Below are 21,298 nucleotides of genomic sequence, written 5' to 3'. Positions count from 1 at the left end.
CAAATGTATATTTTCTTGACATAAATTGCATAATCATTTGTATCTTTTTTTGAGAAGTTAGCACAAGAAACAACAGTTGTGTGTGGCCAGAGTGCTCCAAATTATATTTTATAAGAGTCTATCACTATAATAATTTAGAGAAGTGTAATTGACATGAAATATAATTTTAAAATGCTTGAACACAAGAATTTAAAATTGTTGAATTGTTATTGATAAAGATTTAGATTATTGTTTTTCATAATAACTAAAATTTGTGTTCTTTGAGAAGAGTATATAATGTTATAGTGACCATGACTATGGTAGATCTAATGTTGGGAAAACAACTTTGTCAATTTTTTGCATTATTCTTTAAAGGGTACTAGCTCAATGAAAGAGCACCTACTTTATAAGTAGGAAGATGGTGGTTCAATTCCATCGTGCCCTAATATGGCTAAATTAATGATTAAATAAACTACCAAATGAACTACCAAATATATTACCAAATATACTACCATATATACTACCATATATACTATCAAATATACTACCAAATAAGCTACAAAATATACTACCAAATATAGTATCCAAAAAACTCCCATATATACTACCCAAAAAAATACCAAATATACTACCAAATAAACTACCAAAATTACCAAATAAACTACCATATAAACTACCAAATAACAAAAATAAATGACTAAATCAATGACCTAATTAATGATTAAAATAGTTTAGTCATAAATTTGGTTGGGAGATAAATGTCCGGCAATAAACTACCATTAGTCACGTGATCAAAATTAGTCACATATCTACAATTTTTAGTAGTTTATTTAGTAATATATTGTTATATTTGTACTAGTGGAATGAAATAAACCAACCAATGAAAGCTCCACAAGCGTTCAATACTTACCAACATGTACATTTCCATCTATGTGAATTAACCATACAATGTTCATTCCGTTCATCATACTAACATTTGATATGATATTCATTTAAAATCCTAAATATAAGTTCCTAAGTGATTAAGCCATACAAGTTATTTTTCTCAATTAAAACATAAAGGAGTATGAAAACATTAAAAAATGACCCCGAAAAACCCTAAGGGTGATAGGTACCAAATTGGGAAGAAGAAAATCTCAAAAGGGTACTCAAATCTCTAGGTTGCATCCTCCAAAAAAGTCAAGAAATGCCCACTATTTGAGGAATGATATTTGTCTATCAAAATGGTATTGAAGAACTCCAGAAGCCATGCAATACTTGTGTGATGAAACCATGGACCGAGTATGATGGCCTCTTGTATCATATAGTAAAACTCCAAGAGTTGTGTGATACAACTCTCTACTATATGTGATGAAACATGGGCTCATTATTTCATCGTATAATTTTCTAAGATAAAAATGGTAAGTTGACTGGTATTGTACAAGGAAAAGAGGTAATGTATTTTAATACATTGAACCCTACTAAAATGACAAGTTTGGTTTCTAAAGTGGATGAGAGTTGGTTATGGCATAAGAGATTTTGTCATATCAACTTTGATAACATTGTGAAGACCAATACTACGTTTTCAATGAGAGATTTTCCTAAGATTGTGAAGCCTACCAACATGATGTGCAAAGAATGTGTAATGGAAAAGAAAAAGAAAAGTTCATTTCCAAGCAAGACATTCACTACTTTAGTGAAGTTGGAGATTGTAAACACAAATATGAGTGGTCCTACACGAACACAAGCATTCTTATTGATGATTTCACTAGAATGATGTGGGTTTCATTTTGAAGAGATAAATTAGAAGCTTTTGAGAAATTCAAGATATTTAAGAGTAGAATTGAGAATAAATTTGGTTTGAAGATTAAAGGCTTGAGATGTAATGGATAAGGATAATTTATTTTAAATGAATTTAACAATTTTTTTTTAGGATAATGGTATAAAGATAGATAACATTTAGCCCCTAATACACCACAAAAAATTGGATAGCAGAAATGTTGAAGTTGATGAAAGATCAACCTCACAACTCATAAGAATCACCTGCATGTGAACACCTATGACAGAAAAGAGGAGCAAAAGCTACTACGGTTGGAATTCCTAGATCCACAAAGGATGAGACATTCTTTATGTGCAAAAAAATGCAAATTGTATTGAATGATTGAGTAATTACAAAGAGAGAAATCCTCATAAAAGGAGATCAAAACCGTAAAAGGTAAAACCTAGGTGGTATGATAATAATTAGTAAAAGAATTCATTATTATATGCCTAAAGTTCAACTTAAGGAAACTAGAGATAATAAGTGACTTAATAATTAAATCAAAATGATTTAATTAATAATACAATATCTTATTACTCAAACACCCCCCTTAAGATAAACTTAGGTAGTGACAAAAAACCTAGAAAGTACTACTGAAAGTAAAATTGGGTCCCGACAACAAGGCTCGATGAGGTACCCAAGCACAACCAAATCTATGTAAAAAGGAGAAATATAGAAAACCACATGGGAAAAACCCTACTCTATAAAGAGATGGAAAGAATGCTGAAAGAATGAGTAAAGGACTAAAGGACTAAAGATAGGAAAAAAAAGATGATCATGTAGAATACCACTAAAGCATGTAGAAGCTGCAAAGCTTTGTCAAAAAATAATAGCATATTTCAAGAACCTCCACTAAAATAAATCTTGACTAGATAGAGAAGACTATAATTTGTACAAGTGCTCTCAGAAGATACTACTTGAATTAGGAGGCACAAAAAGACAAACAACTGAACTCAAAGGTACAAATGGATTGAAATGCCAAATCGTAAGGAGCTGATCAGTCAAACATGGAAGGCTACAACCAAAGTAGGAACAAAAAGAAGAGTGTCTATATGGTAAATGATCCATCTCATTGACATGCATAGGTACCTATTCACTACATCTGCCTAGTACATAGGAACAAATAATGAATACATAGCTCATTTCATCAAACCAAGGAAGCATAAGAACCAACAAAAGAACCCCCTAATGTGACAATGGTGAAGTGACATGTAACTGGAAAAGTAAGCCACTAGAACTACATTTCAAAGAGCCATAATCAAGATCCACAAAAGAATACATATGTGTATTGAGGTAATCAATCTTAGACATGTCATGAGGCTAATGTCATGGATGAAACAATCAAAGGAAGATGGAAAACACATGTAAAATATCTGTAGAAGTTGATGAAAGCCAACTTCATAGTGCGCCAAGATCACATGCATGCAAATAACCTGCTGAAGAGAAATCGAAGAAGGAAGGAACAAGAGCTTGAAGCAATTCAACAAAGTGAGAAAATATATTGCAACAATGAGAAATGAAATTATTGTGTGTAAAATACAATGGGAGAGCCTGAATATAAAGGCCTCTAAGAAGCTTCTAGAACAAGCTAGAAAGCACTAGGAGATAAGTGTGACAACTAAGCATACATCCACAAAGTTGGATTAACCTCCAAGTAGGTGAGAATATAAGTATGATTAGGTAGGAACAAACTCCCATGTTGTCAACTACTCCTAGATGACAACTAATATCTAAATGCATTTATCTAAGTAAACTTAAGTAAAGCTTAAATAATAAATAAATAATTATTTACTCCAACACTCCCCTTGCCCCCCCTCCCCCCCAAGTGCAACTTAGGGGAATGCACTTAAGGTTACAAAAAGCTAAGATGAAATACAAAATGGGTCTCAAAAACAAGGCCAAGAAAGGTACCCATGTACAAATACATAAGAAATGCAACCTCAAAAAAATGGGGAAAGAGAGAAAACCACATGGGAAAAACCCTCCCCCAAAAGAGGTAAGTACAAACATGATAGAAAGCATGAAGGAAGGAAGGCCTCAACAAGACCCCCCAAGAACAACTTCCCTAACCCTAAGCATAGACCACAACTGAAGATAGTGTGGTGATGCAAAAGGTTTGGTGAAGATGTTAGCAACCTGTGCGTCAGTAGGAATGTACTCGAAAGAGATAACACCATCCTAAATCGGCTAACAAATGAAGTGCATATGCAGCTCAATATGTTTGGTATGTTGATGCTCCACTGGGTTGTGAGAAATGTGAATGGCACCCTGATTATCACACGACAAAATAGTGGATGATCAGGAGGAAAACCAAACTCAATCATCATTTGTCAAAGCCATAAGATCTCCTAACTAGTAAGAACTGCTGCCCTATACTCAACCTTCGTAGAAGAAAGTGCACGAGCATGTTGCTTCTTGCATAACAATGTGATAGGACCAGAGCTAAGATAAAACACAAAACCAGAAGTAGACTTTTGATCATCAAAATCACTGGCCCAATTAGAGTCAGTGTAGCCAATAATGTGAGGAGTCCTTGATGTGTAATGAATTCCATATAGAAGTGTACCCTAAATGTATCTCAAAATGCACCTGGCAGCCTACTAATGACTCTCATGAGGCTCCTGGGAGAATTGAGAGACAAGAACTACTACAAAAGAGATATCAGGAAGACTGTGTGTCAGGTACAACAAGCTGACAATCAACTACCAGTACAAAGTAGCATCCACGGAAGGTGAAGAGTAGGAGGTAGAAAAAGTGACATCCGATTGAAAAGGTGTTGGAGAAGGTTTGCAATCAAGCATGTCAAAGCGATGAAGCCTTTCAAGAGCATACTTCTGCTGAGAAACAAAAATTCCAGTAGAAGACTGAACAATCTATAGCCCAAGAGAATAGTCCAGGAAGCCAAGACCAGTCATCTCAAATTGGTCCATCAATGCATGCTAAACATCTTGAAGCATAGAGGATGAGTACCCATGAGGATAAGATCATCAACATAGAGGACAAGAATCAAAATCTCATCTCCAAGACACTGAATGTACACTATAGGATAAAAATGGTAGTAGGTGAAGCCTATATAGAAAGCAGAAAAGAGTCCATCTTCTCATACCAAGCCCGAGGGGCCTATTTGAGACCATACAATGAGTGTCAAAGTTTGCAAACCAAGGATGAATCCTACACAAATCCCTGAGGCTACTCCATGTGAATTTCCTCAGTGAGATTGATGTGAGAATTTCCTTAGTGTAAATTTCCTCAGTGCAAATTTCCTCACAGAAAATTTATAGAAATTTACATGGAGTAGCCTTAAGAATTTGTGCAGGATTCCTCCTTGGTTTGCAGATTTTGACACTCGTTGTATGGTCTCAAAAATTAAAACTATATTTCATAAATGTTTGAATTGATAAAAATATATTGTAGAAATTTCATTCTTGGGTTACTAATATCAAATGTATTAAATAATAATTTTTATTTTCTTTATTTAAAATTAAAAAAATATTTAAAAAAAAATTATAGTACCATTATAGTAAATATTATAATGACTATTGATTTATAAACTATAATTGAAAGATATTATATTATGAAAAAATAAAATTATTATTCTATTTATGTCACATATATTTATATTATAATATATAAATATAATAAAATAATTTAAATTTACTATCAAAATTAAAACTATATACCTTAAAAAATAGTAAGCTACTAAGTAGCACTTCTTAAAGTTGAATGACCCACCTGAAGTTGAAATAGAAGTAAAACCAAATTCTACCATACAAAACTAATAATATGATTAAATCATCCCACTTTCAAAAAAATATAAATATTGATAACTTATTAAAAAAAAAAAATTGGTGTTGTCTTTGAAGAACTTCTGACCACCCTAATCTCCCAGAATATTCATGCAGATGCATGGATATTATTACCTATGCTCAAAGGGAGATTTTATCAATTTACTTACATCAATTGTGTTGTCTATTTTCATCCACATTGTCTTTCCCATTCGTAGCTACACATTATATCATGCCACCATCGCCAAAAGATTCATTGGTCTCTCTCTTATAAACGTAATATCGAGACACAACCAAAAAGAAGATGACATTAAGGAAATTAAGGACAGCCAAGAAGGCATAGTATTAATACAAATGAGATTCATTTAGATTATTGAGAACCTAACTGGTATGCCCCTCTCTTCTCGTTATTCTTGTCACACTGGTCAGAAGAAAACTGTTGATAAAATTTACAACTCCTAATGTACTTGCAAACAATGCAGTTCCAATACTCTGCATACTCTTAGGTGCCTGATCATAAAAAAAACTCCAACTTTCCCACTTCAACGCATCTGCTATTCCCATGAGTATAAATTGAGGAAGAAGAATGAAAATTGTGAGAGGTGCTATTGCTTTTGGGTCACCTTCAAGCCCATGTTCTTTCAAAACCCTAATCCTTTTCGTCTCTGATATTGAGGCAACAACCATTATTATTACATGGATTACAAGCCCAATCCCTAGGCTTTGTAGGATTGTTATGCCCCTTGGATTCCCTGTATATTTCCTAAAGAGTTTCACTAAGAATTTTTCATCGACAATAATGGAGATCAGCATTGAGATGGTGACAAATGAAGTGAGGCAAGCAGGAGGAATGGAAAAGTGAGGACCCATGTCTCTCCTCAATCTTATTCCCTGCTTCACAAATAGTGTATTTAACTGGGCTATCATGGTGTTTGGCATGAACATGGCTACCCATATTGGTAACATTTTTATCATCAACTTGGCCTCCCCTACTTGTGACATAGGGCATAGCTTCCATGCATTGCTTCTTCTATTGACTTTTGTGGCTACTTTGTCTAGAAATTTGAGAAAAAAAGGAAGTTGAACTACTTGAAGTTAGAACTATTGTGCATATCAAACATATATATATATATATATATATATATATATATTCTTTTAATCATATAAAGATGGAGATGGGGATATCTATGCATCTTGAAAGAATAGAAATAATTAATTTTACAAACATATAACATAAACATAGATCTATTTACCATGAGTATTGTCAATCGTCTAGACAACTATTTGATTATGTTAATTAAGAAAGAGATTTAGAATCGATTAATAAATACTGGTATTGTGGAAGCTACCATGCTTGTCATGGTTTACTTGGAAGACCTTGGAAATTTGATAGAAGAGCTATACATGATTATAGAAAGAATACTATTATAGTTGAAAAGGATGGAAAGAAATTTGTTCTACTTCCTTTGAAGGACGAAGAATCTATCAAAGCAAAAAATCTAAGTTTTTTTAAGACTTATAGTTTGAGGATAATAGAACCTATGGTGAGGTTGTTGCTGATTAGAGACAAATTGACTGGAAGTTGATTAATCCTTTGATGAAGAACATAGGTAAAAGAAAGAAAATTCCTAATCAAATGAAGGCATACAATGGGTATGATTCATTATGATTCATTTGATCCTAGTAGTTGTAGTAGAAGTAATAGATTTGGTAAGAACTAATGCTATAGTCTATTGCAGCAGTAAGTTTGGACAAACTTCTATGATGATTAATGAAGAGGATTTATGGATTAAGAATAAGCATGGGATTTATGTTTTGAATTCCTTAAAATGTTCATAAGTCCTTATGGAGCATCTCTTGTCACCTTAGGTGTCTAATATAGGAGCATCCTTGGATTGTTGGAAATCTTGCATCACCCAAAAATATATTTGTTGTTTTATGTTTTACGGTGACTTGCCTAATAGTTTGCATTGACAAAATATAGTTTGTTGTTTCCAAATTCTATGTTCTTGCCTTCATGTTTGGGACATATGATGGATCATTACCGTAAGCATGGATAATCCTATGTGATTGTTAGTGAAAGTTATGCTTCATCTTCTCATGTGTTGTTTTCCATTGGTTTCTCTTGTAGTGATGTTTGGTATTTAACTTTGTGTGGTATTGTATTTAAGAGTTATCTTGCACTCTCTTAGATATTGGTGTCTTGGTAACATATGGACCTATGTCTAAAACCGCATAATGTAATGCAATGTATTATGTATTTAGTCATTAATTCATTGGGTCAAGGACTACATTTAATGTAATTCACATTTCCTATTATTGGAGATTTGAAACTCTAAGCTGACTTGTGTGTCCTGGTGGCTATATACGTAGTGTCCTTGAGTCTTAGAAGGTAGTGATAAGTAAGGTTACTTGGAAAGAAGTTAGAGCTTGGATAGAGTAATTTGGTTTGTATTGTACATTTGATGTAACTAGGAAGGCCTTATAGTCTATTATTCATGCTAGTTGTGCTATCATTAGTGGAATTTATGGTGAACATTGGATGCACAATTGAATCTGTGTTGTTAATCAAGTGGTCTATTGCAATTATATCTTGTTTTCTTATTATGTGGTGTATTTTTTGGGGTCTTGGTCATCTCCTTTTTGGGTTCACCATCCTTGTACTACATCAGGACCCCTCCCTCTTTCATAAACACCCTCGAGCTGACATAACCTCGCCCATATGGGCCCTACCCATTCTTCTATTTAAATTGTAATATCATTAAAGTTAAAATTAAATTTATTAATTATTTTAATTAATGACCTACATTTATGATATTATTATTGATTGAAAGAAATAATATGAATGATATAGTAAACTAAAAGAAGGGTTAAAATTTATTCAATTAGAAGAAAGATACAAAGAGAGCACAATGCTTAACAAAGATAAAACTATAGGACCTTGACCTTTTCTACATAGTGATGTAACAAATAAGACAAATCTTGAGATAATTTTCCATTATCAATAATATTCCAAAATATGCTTTGATGCTCATTTAGCCAAATAATTTGCAACACCATTCCATTTCCTAGGAATGTATGTGAAAGTAACATATTCTAGGGAGATACATAAATGGAGAAGTTGACAAGTAACCATAACTTAGTGTTAGCTAACACATAAAAGTTGTTCCCAAGTTAACAAAGATACCAACAATTGAGAATCAAACTCAAAAATAATGTTATGTCATCTAAGAGCACATAATTGTTCAACAAAATACATAATGGCAAGATCTTCCATTAAATTAATAGTATGAAAGACCATATTAAAAAAAGAAAAAATATTGTAATTCTCTCAACCAACTTCTTCAATGCCAACATGCTTAGGATTTTCTCTAGAAGAGTCATTTGTGTTGACTTTGAAAACTCCATAAGGAGAATAAGTTCAATGACCATTATGATTGATCCTTTGCATATGATATCTCAAGGTCTTCTTCTTTTGACTTGACCAACACACCCCAAAGTACCCCTTTAAAGAGGGTAGTGAAGGCAGTTGCAAATAATAACATCCCATGATCCATTTCTCTAGTCATTCCACACTTAGCTGAAATAGTCTCATGAGAAGAGAGAGAGAGAGAGAGAGAGAGAGAGAGAGAGAGAGAGAGAGAGAGAGAGAGAGAGAGAGAGAGAGAGAGAGAGAGAGAGAGAGAGAGAGAGAGAGAGAGAGAGAGAGAGAGCATATTTTCCACCATGAGTTAGTAGAAACCATCCTAGAGCCTTGAAAATATTGTCAACTCCACTCTAGCCATGTATGCCAAATGATAAAAGAAGGGCCAATAGTCTATGAAACCTAAATAAAAGAGGTTATAGTAGGGGATTGGCCTCAATGTGCCCAAAACTTAATAAAAGAGGAGAGATGCCAGTAGGTCTTGCCCCACACACCCCACCACAAGTGCCAAATCTCCTTGGCAAAGAAGCACTATAAAAAATATGAGAAATAGATAAATGCTCAATTCTAGAACACGAGACACACATTGAAGGACCATGAAATCCTACCTTTCTTAAATTTTCCTACGATGGTAGTTTTGAACAATTAATCACATGAGAAAATTGCATTGGGGACAAGGAAATTTATTCCAAACCTTCTTTGACCATGACTTTTCAACACCTTCACACAACTATCTATTAATCTCAAAATACATAGTCAAAATAGAGTATTTACTAGATGGAGCACATCCCCAAGCCAAGATATCAAGTAATAACAAGGAACTGAACTCCTAAAAAGATAGAATTTGGGTAACTCATTTTGGTTCCTCTCACTGCCACCAAGTGACCAATAAAAAGAATCCTTCCACCTATAACCAATAATAATGAGGTAAAATCTTGTAACATGTAGAGTAAGTGATGCAGGAGCATCTAGAGGTATAAGGGCAATCCTATGTCACCCAAAAAAAATGTATTTAGACTTAGTTTCTGTTTCATGTGTTTTCATTTTTGGACACCCATTTGGGTCAAATAAAGGTTCCAACTCTCACAGTTCAACTATCAGTGTGCTAGAAAATCTCAAAAAAATAGGAGCATGCAATTGGGCCATCATTTTGGTAACCTAGAAGGTGTGAATTGGCCAGATGAATGTAATTGTGATTTAGAGCATTCTAGTATAAGAATCAGGTCAAAAGGCCCCACGGTTTGAAAGTTATTGCAATTTTTTGGATTTTGGAGACCTCCTAAGAATGCTTCAAAGTTGGGTTAGGGGCATTAAATGACCTTGAAAAGGGCCAAAAAATGGGGGACGAGCAAAGCTGGTCCATAGGGCTATAGAGCGCTTTGAGAGCTTTTTGAAAATGTAAATGGTTTGTCAATCGGAGCTATGGTTCAAAAGTTATGCCTCCTGGAAGTTCGGTGATCGTTTTTGGATTCTTCTAGATTTGTGCCGATTTCTAACGCAGCTTCTGGAACCTTCTATTTGGTTGGTGGATGCCTACTAGCACTTTCTAGAATGTACTCCTAGTCCTTAACCCTTCGAGGTCTATTTAAGGAGATTTCTGGCATTGTAAAAGGCAGTTCGGAGTGGAGTTTGAGAGGAGGTAGTGAAAGGAGAAATTATCTCCAAATTTATGCTATTGTAAGCCCTTAGGGCATGTTTTGAAGTTTATTTTTTTTATACTAAATGTACTAGCTTATTTTTCAGTTAATACAATTTCCCTTTTCTGTTGTGTCCATTCTGCTCTTGGGTTGTGTCCCCATCAGTAAGTACTTAAAAGTAGAAAAATTACATAGGTTGTTTAACATAGTGATGAAGCATAAATTCCATCACTAATAAGACTATGCAATCCATCTAAGACCTTAAAAGTATATTCTCAAATCAAGGGAAAGGAATGCTTAAGAGTGATCCAAAGAGGAACTTTACACTATTCGAACAATCACTTGAATCCATAATCAAATAGCTCCTTGCTAATGATCTCATTATATTAATTGAGAAAGTAAGTACAATCCTCAAGTCAACATCTATATAGTTGGAATAGATACCACTATTATAAATATTATATACACAAAGGTCATAAGAAAAATAGTTGTGCAATAGAATTGGACATGTTATACAAGATTTTATTGATGATGTAACTTAGACCATGAGATATTTAAGAATCATGTCCATAAGCATGAAAATGACAAAATGAGAGCTCATAAATCCAACAATATCATAATCTCTACCTATTTCAATTATAACTATTAATTCATTCAATTAGTGAAGGAGACAATCATGTGAACATCTTCACCCTTAAAGGAATAGTACTTGAACATAATGTTGCTACTTAAAAAAGAATAATCATAATTTTAGAGCCTCATTCCAAGATTTTGACACCTACTACATGATATAACATCTTAGAAAATTTTGGGAAGACACCCTCACAAATATCTATACTTGAGCTCTTATAATTATATCCTCAACATAAGGGTACTCTAGAAAAAGTTCTTATCGAACCTACAATGCCCACATACATGCATTTGGATCAAATTTCAATCCATGGTGGGACATAATGCATCTCCACATGTGCTCAAATTCATTTAGGATGATGAATCTTCCTTATAATAACCTCATAACTCACCTCCTAGACTAGAGTCCGCATTCATAAACCCAAAATCAAGTGAATCCTTATATGTAGAGGAGGCAATCTAAATATTTTTACCTTGAAAATGGTCATATATTTTGTGTTCTTTGAGCATGAAATTCATCCTAAGAAAAAATTGCAATCAATCTTGATGATAGCGAGTGTTCCTCTAAATGGTTAGTCACATTACTAATTATGCTTGGGTATGTGTTTATAAATGTGGTTTTCCAAGTCCTTGATCTTAATTTTTCTTACAATACTCTACTAGGAGTACTATGGATACATGATAAATATCATGGATGCATGAAGAGTATCGGTTAATCAAAATCCTTACAAGGAAGTTGAAGTCCCTCTGCAACTTTATGGCATAACTAGAAAATAAGTGTCAAGCTTTATAAAAAATGTCACACATAAGTGGAAACATATCAAATTTGCCAATTTGATTTCCCCCAATAGACCAATTGACCTTATTATTAACTATTTAGATAAATAATAGTTAAATAAAATATTGAAGGAGAAAATATACATCTCTTAGAGTACTCATTGTCATATACATAGTTTACCTATTATATAGGTCAAAACTAGTACTAATACATATTATTATGTACATTCAAATCTCTTATAAAAAAAATAAAAAATGCTATTACTATTTTATACAAATCAAAGGTATATGCTTTTAAATCACCAATATAAAACTCATCCCTTGACAAGAACTCACAACCCATCGTTCATATTCAAAATAGCCCAAAATAAATATATAAATCACAATCCAAAGACTTCTAATTTAAATGTATGTTGAAACAAAACATATTGTACAAAGACATAAATACCAACATACATCTATTACTTGTTTCCATAAAGAAAATTATACAAATAATCCGTATTATGTACATTGACAAAATGATACTAGAAGTAAATACAAACAAACAAAAGATATCTTTTCTGACCAAACTTAAACTTAAACTATTACAATAGATTGCCTCTGACTTTTCAATAATGCGGCTCATTTCTGTACAAGAATAGGTAGCCCATTCTTCATAGTCGAAGTCAAGCTGGGAATGGAATTTTCCCTATGCAGAGGATCAACCCGCAATCGAAACCCATGAATCACAGAAGCAGTAATATATTTCATCTGAATAAAAGCCATTTCTTTCCCAAGATAAATACGAGCACCAGCCTAAAAATAATGTACTTAAATGGGATCTGCGGAATAAAAATCCCATCTTTAATCCATCTCTCCAGCTTAAACTCCATGCAATCTTCTCCCCAAATGCTCTCCATCCTCCCCATTGCGTAGGGATGATAAGTTACCCAGCTGCCCTTTTTAACAAAAGTCCCATTTGGAAGACAATCATCTTCCAAAGCATGTTTTGAATCATATCAAACTGGAGGATACAATCTCATCGATTCACAAATCACAGCATGAAGATATTCCAGCTATTTGACATCCTCATATGATAAAAATCCCTCTTTTATTTCACCCAATTCCCTTAGAATTGCTTCCTCCACCTCTGGATGTGAAGAAATGAGCCAAAAAAACCATGTCAGAGCAGTCGCAGTAGTATCTCTGCCTGCTAGAACAAAACTCACAACAATGTCTCTCAAATGTTTATGATCGAAGTTTTCTTCGTCGGTGAGCAGAAGAAATCTTGAGAGAACGTTTAGTTTGAATTGAGCGCCCAAAATCCCAATTTTCGCACTTCTTTTCTTTACAATCTCACCAAAAAACTCATTGATGACTTGAATTGCATTGGCGAGATCTTTTTCTGAGCCCAATTTTAGAGCTCACTTGAATTTCCACTCCAGATTTATCATAGCCCTCACTCTTTTTGAACTCAACTGGCAAGCCAAATCCATGGCGTCTGCAAAATCTGATCTTGGGAGGCTGAGGTTGAGTAAATTTGGGTCTTTTTCAAAAGCAACTTTGTAGATGTTGCGAATGAAAATCTGTGGAGAACGTCTCGCAAATCCATAAAAGTCCCTCTTTTGCAGGCCTGTTCGAGCACAGGAAATAGTGGGCTGCAAGGAAAGTGAAATTAAGATATGTGAGTATTTCAAAATTATAGCTCTGTGATGAACCCAAAACTCCCAATTTTTTTATCATTGTCCATTCATTACCAAGTGGTCTGACTGGAGTGGAAATGAGTGGCAAAGTAATAACCCCTTCTCATAAGTGGGAGTGCAAATTCAAAAATGAAATTCAAATCTAACTGTGGCTGTCCCTATCACCGTCTAACCGCAGTTGTCCCTATCACTCGCGAGAGTTAAAAAGATCTGTAATGGGAAATGGAATAGGGACAGAGTGTTGGATGGCCCACACTAGCCACCTAAGCGGTCAAAGCTTAGTGTGTGATTGTTAAGCCAGGCCTAACAAATTTGGGACCCAAGGCATCAATAGTGGAATGGAAAGTATAAGAGAAAATTTGAAAGTTTCCTCAAAGCTTGGAGAGAATCAGGTAGATGCACTCCTTATTTTTCTTCTCTTTCCTACATCCCTATAACAAAGTCCTCTACTATTTGAACCTCATAAGAAAGTCTTCAATAGAGGGGAAAGCATCAAGTACAAGAGAAGTAATCTCTACCTCAATCTAAAGTGCTCTAAACTCGTTGATGTTGCCAAACAAGTCATTAAACTTGTCCCACATTTCTTGAAGAGTGGAGTACTCATCAAGATGAAACTATAAGCTATGTAAAACACTTAAAGAAATCAGACCCATGGCCTCATCCATCTTATTCCTATGCTACAAAGTCTAGTATTGACTTTGAAAAATTGGTCACTATATCTAAATAAGACCACAAACCCTTCGAACAGAGAAGTCATTGCATATGGGATTTCCATGTATGATAGTTGTGTGAGTTTAGAAGTACTAGACAAGAAGAGGTCTCGACCATTTTTTTAGAAGGGTTTTTTGAATTTTTTTGATATGCTAATATTATAATAGAAAGTAATATAAAAATACCCCCCACAATGAAAAATATTGAACCTTAGCTTACATAAGGAATGTGTATTTGAGAAAAGAGATAAAAAGCTTTAGATGTGAATCAAAAATACCTAGTATAAAATATTGGTTAAATGATAGAGAATTTGGAAAGTGCTTGAAAAGATCTAGCATTTTTTTCAGATCAAAAAATGGAGTTATAATGAAGAAGTTATGTGCCTAGGAAGACAAAAGACATCAATGGACTTCAAGTGCAAAAGTAGGTACCAAATTAGAAAAACAAATTAAAAATACCTACTCCATTATCTCTTTCTCTAAACCATCTTTTTAGCACTTCTTTAAGATAAAAAAAAGACCCCCGTATGCTCAAGATATCGTAAAAAAAAAACAAAGCCTCCATAATAGAAAGAAAAAAAAAAAAATTTAATTAAAAAATTAAATTAGAAAAATGACCATCGTAGTGGTACGATGGTGGTGTGATGGAGGCCAAGATGGAAGAGCCACTAGTAGAGTAGAGAGAAGGGTGGCGACCGAGTGCAAGAGGTGTGTAGGTGGCACTATTGGTGGAGGTCAGGTGTGTGAGGTGTACCGGTGGTGGTTGTTAGCGGAGAAGTAGTAGTCGGGTTGGGCAGTGGTCGATGGTTTAACCACTTTGTTGGTTTTTAAACTCACACAATAATAAATACATATTTTAAATTTTTTTTCTAATTTTGCAAAAAAAAAATTGCCTCAAAGTGCGTGTAGAGGTCATACAACCCTATTATGTGAAAAAATGCCTCTCAGGTCAACATTGTCCAAAATTGACAAACTTTATATGAAAATGGGGATTTTGATGCCTTCTAAATCCAACTATGAGTTTTTTTTGGCCTCAAAGTGCTCTAAAAATCATATACCTCCTATTTTCACCAAAAAAAAAACTTGAAAACACCAAATCTGTAATTGTGTGATGGTGGTGTGATGGAGGCCAGATGGAAGAGCCACTAGTAGAGAAGAGAGAAGGGTAGCTACTGAGTGCAAGAGGTGTGTAGGTGGCACTACTAATGGAGGTCAGGTGTGGGAGGTGCAACAGTGGCAGTTGTTAGCGGAGGAGAAGCAGTAATCGAGTTGGGCGGTGGTTGATGGTTTTTAAATTGTCACACAATAATAATAAATGCATATTTTTAATTTTTTTACTAATTTTGTAAAAAAAGAGCCTCAAAGTTCATGTAGAGGTCATACAACCCTATTATGTGAAAAAATGCCTCATAGGTCAACGTTGTCCAAAATTGACAAATTTTATATGAAAATGGGGGTTTTGATGCCTTTTGAATCCAACTGTGAGATTTTTTTGGCATCAAAGTGCTCTAAAAATCATATACCCCCTATTTTCACAAAAAATACCTGAAAACACCAGATCTATTCTGTTAAACCCTTGTTCTTCTTTTTTTCCAAATACTGAACAAGCTACAAAAGATCTAGCTTTGATACCAGGAAGGATCTGAGCAATATAAATCCATAAAGCTTGAAGAATACCTACATGCAAGAACCAATCATAAAGAAGAAAAAGAAAAGAAGAGGCAAGGTATTTTCTCTAAAAATATGCAAATTGTATTCTCAGAAATGAAAAGAATAAACAAATAATTATAAAAGATCATAATAAGGAATCAAAGCAGGTCGACTCCTCCCACTGCTTGAAAGTGTTACGGTTTCATATTCTATTTCAATCCTCGCTGGGGGTTCTTTTCACCTTTCCCTCACGGTACTATTTCACTATCGGTCACCCAGGAGTATTTAGCCTTGCAAGGTGGTCCTTGCTGATTCACAAGGGATTCCACATGCCCCATGCTACTTGGGTTAGAGCGTAAACTATCACGATGCTTTTGACTACTCGACTTTCACCATCTAGGGTGCTATATTCCACTATTTCAAATAGACTTTGCCTAGCAGCATGACGCTTAGATTGCTCTCCCACAACCCCGTTTTAACAGTTTAGGCTGATCCCCTAGAAGGAGATCGAAAACCTAAAAGGGAAATTTTAAGAGGTAAATGCCATTTAATAATTACTAATTAATTATTAAATGGAAATGAAAGTGCATAAAATGAAATCTTAAGAAGGGAGTAAAGGTAATTTAATAAATTAAATTAAATCAATGCTTTACTCTAACAAGTGATTTGTTGTTTACTTTTATTGATGATAGTTGTTATTTGTTGGTTATTGTGCTTGTGATAATTGACATTGATTTGGAGGTGGTTTTATCATTTTGGTTTTGATATTTGATTTGTACTTGGTATCTAGTGTTGATTTTGATATGTGATGTTGGTATAGATTAGTGTCATTTCAAATTTGGTTATATTTTCTTTATTAGTAGTTTAGTTACCCTTGAGGTAGATTTGACTATCAGGATCCCATGTCTATGATTCTTTTATGATTTGATTATCGATGTGTGGGATCATACATTATCTTTCTTGCATGGTGGGAGTGGGAGCCTGATTAGGTGACCACGCAATCGGGAGGTAGTGTCTTCTTATCATTTGGGTCTCTCTTAGATTGACCAATGTTGTATGCTCCTTGATATAGTCATGACCTTATCATTCTTGTTCTTATCTGGGAGACTTTTGTTTATTTGATGTATCTATGTATCATGTATCTTGAGGTCCTACAAGATGTATTATGTATTGATGTACTTGTATTTATTGTTGCATACTTTACAACATGTGCAATGGATGATCTTATCTAAATATACTTTATCATATCATTTTTTCCCATGAGATTGTGTATCTTTTATTCTTTTTATGATTATGAACATTGTAATTAACACTTACACTTATTAATAAAACTTTCTTAAACATGACTTATTGTGAAGGAACCCTTCAGTAATGATAATTTGTATTGTAATTGTATATTTTTAATTTTTTGTATCTATATATTGCTTCCACATTGTTACTTTGATGTTATTTAAACTTTTAAAAGAATAGTTCAGTAAACTTTGTAACATATTAGGTTTATTTCTTTTGGGTTCCCAAGTGGGACATTACACGATCATAGCATTTCAAATAGAACTAAAATATCTAATGAACTTCCTATAAAAACTTGCCAATCCATGAAATGATGAACCTCTCCAACATTCTCAGGTGTATGCCAATCAAATTTTTTTAAAACCTTTTTAGCATCCATCTTCAAACCATCAACTAAAATAATAAAACCAAGATACATAATTTCTTCCTTCATATAAATAAACATATTTCTTTAGATTAATCAACAATTCATCTTTCAATCTCTGCAATACTTGTCTAAATGTGCTCAAGATTCTCTTCCTTAGTCTTATTGAATATCAAAATGTCATCTAGATATACAATCACAAATTTACCAAAGAATCTTTTTAATACCTTTTTCATTAATCACATAAAAGTACTAGATGCATTAGTTAAACCAAAGGGCATAACCAACCACCCATATAAACCTTCATTAGTCTTAAAAATGATTTTCCATTCATCTCCTTCTCTAATTTTGATCTGGTGATAGCCACTTTTCAAATCAATTTTGGTAAAATAATTCGCTCCATTCACTATCCATTACATCATTCATCCTAGGTAAAGTAAATCTATATTTCATTTTTATCTTATTTATAGCTCTAGAATCAATGCACATTCTCCATTCCCCATTATTCTTAGGTGCTAACACACCACGTTAATTAGACCATTCTCAAGAAATTCTTGCACATGTCTATTTAATTCAACTTTTTCATCAGGTATCAATCTATGTGGTACTTTATTAGGAAAACTAGATCCAAGTATTAAATCCATACAATAACCAAGTGGTAAACCATCAAGCACATTATCAAAAATTATATCTTAGAATTTTTCTAACAAGGATTCAATATCAAGTGTGTGCTCTAACTCATCTTGTTTCTCAATCTTTCTAGGAATTAAAGAAAAATGAACACTTTTTTTCCTTCATACCTCTAGCAAATTGATTACCTTCAACCAAACATACTTTGACGATAGTACACATTGATTTTCCTCAGGTTTCTATATCAAAGGTATCAATATTTGTTTCTTCGAATCTACCCAAATAGTATATAGATTCAATCTACCATCATGCAAAGCTTGTCTATCATACTACCAAGGTCTACCCAAAAGAATGTGACAACAATCTATACACATAATATCACACAAGACTTCATCATGATAATTCCCAAATTTGAAGTTAATAAGTTATTGTTCACTTAAAAGTAATTTATGCCCCTTCTAGATCTAAGAAACATGATAAGGCTTAGGATGTCGTAGTCTCTCCAACTATAACTTGTTAAGTAGCTCCTCAAATTATTAGAACTTCTACTATCAATTATTACCTCGCAACATTTTCTAGCTACTTTACATCTAGTTTTGAACAAAGTTCTTAAAACAGGTTCTCCATCAATTTACTTATTCCACAAGGTTCTTCTTAACATAAGGTTCTCACCATTTTTTGGTTCATTAGGTGTTTCAGCAACCTCTTCACAAGCCAAAGTGCTCCTTATATTACCCCCAATCTTCTTCCTAGAGTTAGTACATTCAAAAGCTCTATGCACTTCTTCTCTACATTTATAACAAGTACCTTTAAACCAAGATTGTTCTTCCCTTTTTTCACCATTATTATTCCTAGTGCAACCAGTATAGCTACCTCTAGTGAGTAACCTCTTCTACAAGTAAATTCTTCCTTCCATTCTAATTTTCCTTTATCTTAAATTACCCTATCAGATCTTCTACCTTCTCCATATGTTCTGCCTCTACTTCTCTAAAATCTACCAACTCTTCCTCTTTGTCTATGCTCATGTTTCTCATCAATCTTTCTTCAACCTTCAAAGCATAATAATATGCTTCCTCCATAGTGTCCATCTTAACATAGGTGATCTCATCTTGAATTGATATCCTTGGACCATTCAAGTATCTAGCCACTTTCTCAACTTCATCATCTACATGTCCAGATATAATATCCAATTTGTATAATTCCTCAGTATATTTCTTTACACCCATTTCCTTTTGTCTTAGGTTTTGCATCTTTCTCAACATATTAACTTGATAATTAGTAGGGAGAAACTTCTTCTTCATCTTTCCAATCATATTTTCCCATGTCTTGATCTTTTCTTTTCCCTTTTTATGTCTCTTAGTTTACAAATGATCCCACCAAAAGTGAAGCATGACCCTTCAACTTTGTGACTACTATCTTAACCTTCTTATTATCAAAAGTAGGTTCATACTTAGAATATTTTTCCATCTCAACAATCCAATCTAATACAACATTAGTCTTAAGTCTTTCATCATACTAGGCAAGTTCAACAGTAGGTCTAGCATTCACCCTAAACAAAACTCTCAAAATAATTTCCTCATCTTGTTTAACCTCACTTTTAGGATTAAGATTCAGAGTTGTCTCTTCATCATCACTAATATCTTCAATATGTAAACCTCTTCTTTGTGCTATCTCCACAACTTTAATCTACCTCAACATGTCCTCATAGTTGGACATGTTGTAGTTTCTTTATATGTGAAGTGAAATAATTACACCTACAAATATGTTACATTTGGCCTTTTGTTCTCTGTCATTTCTTTAATCAATGTGTAGCTTCCATGTGTAACTCTAACTAGGGGGTGCTTACTATTTTAAGTTTATTATACTCATTATCAACATTTCCTCTACCACAAACCATCTTGATAATTGTTCCTGCAAGATCATAACCTTCTGCAAGTTATAGGTCATATTTTAGGTCTACCACCCTACAACCAAATTCAACAAGGTTCTCCACAATCCAACCCTCAAGAAAGATCTATTTGATACCACCTAATATAGGGAGAGATGGTAACTTCTATAAAAACATGTATAATAAACTTAAAATAGTAAGCACCCCCTAGTTAGAGTTACACATGGAAGCTACACATTAATTAAAGAAATGACAGAGAACAAAAGGCCAAATGTAACATATTTCTAGGTGTAATTATTTCACTTCACATATAAAGAAACTACAACATACCCAACTATGAGGCCTTCTAAGTTGTGGACTTAAACAAAAATAATATTATTATAATAGGAAGGGGTCCTAGGTTTATAATATGCTATAATATGCCTTATTTTGCATAGGGTATAATAATTATCTAACTAAGCTCCTTTTATAACCAGCTAAGCCACAAGTTAGTTAGTCAAGCATTTGATTACATTATAGGCCCATACTTGGAAGATTAAACTAAAACCCACACAAACAATGATATGACATGATACGTACTTGAAGGTAGGCCATCGCGTGTGTTAGGTGTCAGCTCCTAACTACATAAGATGTCATATAAGAAACTAAAATAATGCCAATCAAAACAATACGCTACACAAGGTGGAAATAATAGGAAAACATGACTACAAAGAATGACACAAAACTTGATAAATATAGAGCATAAGAATTCACATGCTTAGGAGAATGATCTAGGATAGGTCCTCAACATGATGATAATTTCACATAACATGAAAACAAAATTAGCAACAACTACTTTGCAAACAATAGACGAGTACATAAAACTAGAAATATTTTTACTAATGCAAGATTGCTCAAAGACCCAAGATGTTCCTCCATCATATAAGATTGCTAGAAAATTTTGTAAGGTGATTATTGACAATAGTAATTCAATGAATTTAGCATCAGAGAAATTGGCTAATAAGTTATAGTTGTAGAAGATGAGACTATAAGGAAATTGTAAACAAAAAAAATA

The 21,298-nt window shown here is 33.6% G+C and overlaps 2 pseudogenes; both read right to left on the bottom strand.

Moving 5' to 3' along the window:
- Nucleotides 1–5,787: 5,787 nt before the first annotated feature.
- LOC149562098 (protein NRT1/ PTR FAMILY 5.2 pseudogene) lies at nucleotides 5,788–12,373 on the bottom strand (annotated as a pseudogene).
- A 233-nt stretch (nucleotides 12,374–12,606) lies between these two features.
- Nucleotides 12,607–19,444, bottom strand: LOC149562097 (cytochrome P450 94C1 pseudogene; annotated as a pseudogene).
- Between the last annotated feature and the right edge of the window lie 1,854 nt (nucleotides 19,445–21,298).

Source organism: Cupressus sempervirens, chromosome 4 (assembly GCF_028749045.1).
Source record: "Cupressus sempervirens isolate cs-2001-9-10 chromosome 4, ASM2874904v1, whole genome shotgun sequence".
NCBI lineage: Eukaryota > Viridiplantae > Streptophyta > Pinopsida > Cupressales > Cupressaceae > Cupressus > Cupressus sempervirens.
The sequence above is the reverse complement of the archived record's forward strand: the minus strand, read 5'-3'. Positions and strand labels throughout refer to the sequence as shown.